Below are 1037 nucleotides of genomic sequence, written 5' to 3' on the forward strand. Positions count from 1 at the left end.
CCCAGCCTGCCTCCCCGCGGAGGCCCTGCCTCGGGGAACTCTGGGGCCAGCAGGAGGCGGGTGGCTGCTGGCTGGGGGCTGCGCGGGTCCCCCTCCCCAGTCCTGTCCCTCCTGTCCCAGCCTGGCCAGCGCTTCCGGTGCTGGTGGGAGCTGCGGCCCCAGGCCAGATGGGCGCAGAGTCCTCTGGGTGCCGGGGAGCCTGAGGCCCCTGAGGCCCTGGGACCTCTGGGGGAGATGGGGAGCGTGGATCGTGGAGCACAGGTGGAAGCAGATCTGGGGGACCTGGGCTGGGGGGTTAAGGTGGGTGTTGGCCGGGAGTTGGGGGGCAGGGAAGTGGTGGGGCTGGAGTCGGGGAGCACAGGGCACGTCTCGACGCTGGCAGAAGCAGGCGTGGGGGCCTTTCTCCTCCCTGCGATCCTGGGGCCCCAGCCTCTAGGCAGCCTGCACCCCTGGGGGCAGCATATTGACGGCTTTCCACGCCCCAGTGAACTGCTGAGTAACAGAAGGAAACAGTGGACATCAGAGCCAGAGCCGGGGCCTTAGAACCCGCGGCCTCGTGACCCCTGGGGGGACTTGGAGCTGTGGGGCGGGGAAGGAGGGGCCTCAGAGGAGACTGTCCACGCTGCGGGAGCACCTGCATCAGTCGAGGGGGGCTGGGCTGATGTCTCGGGACCTCGGGGCTGCTGGGGGGTTGCAGCACCCACTTGCAGAGGTGGCCTGCACTGGGCCCTCCCCGGCTCCCTCCTGCCCGGCACCCGAGAGCCTGAGGGCGAGACAGCACTGCCTCTGGGGAAAGTGGGGGCCCTGCAGGCGCAGGCCGCGGTCGGGTCGCTGTGCCCGTCATCCTGTCAGGGAGGAGCCGGGCGCCTCAGCCAGGGTCACGCCAGGCTGGTAAAGCAGAGGTAGCCCTTGGGGTGGGGGTCTGCGAAATGCACCCACATCTCCATGTGGGGCCCCCCTACCTGTGCTCCCTCTAACAAAGGCCCTGTGCTCGCTGATAAATGAGCAAGTTCTCTAATCATGGCCGAGCTCCTCTC

The sequence above is a fragment of the Condylura cristata genome, unplaced genomic scaffold (assembly GCF_000260355.1).
Source record: "Condylura cristata isolate star-nosed mole 26May11 unplaced genomic scaffold, ConCri1.0 scaffold00091, whole genome shotgun sequence".
NCBI classification, from domain to species: domain Eukaryota; kingdom Metazoa; phylum Chordata; class Mammalia; order Eulipotyphla; family Talpidae; genus Condylura; species Condylura cristata.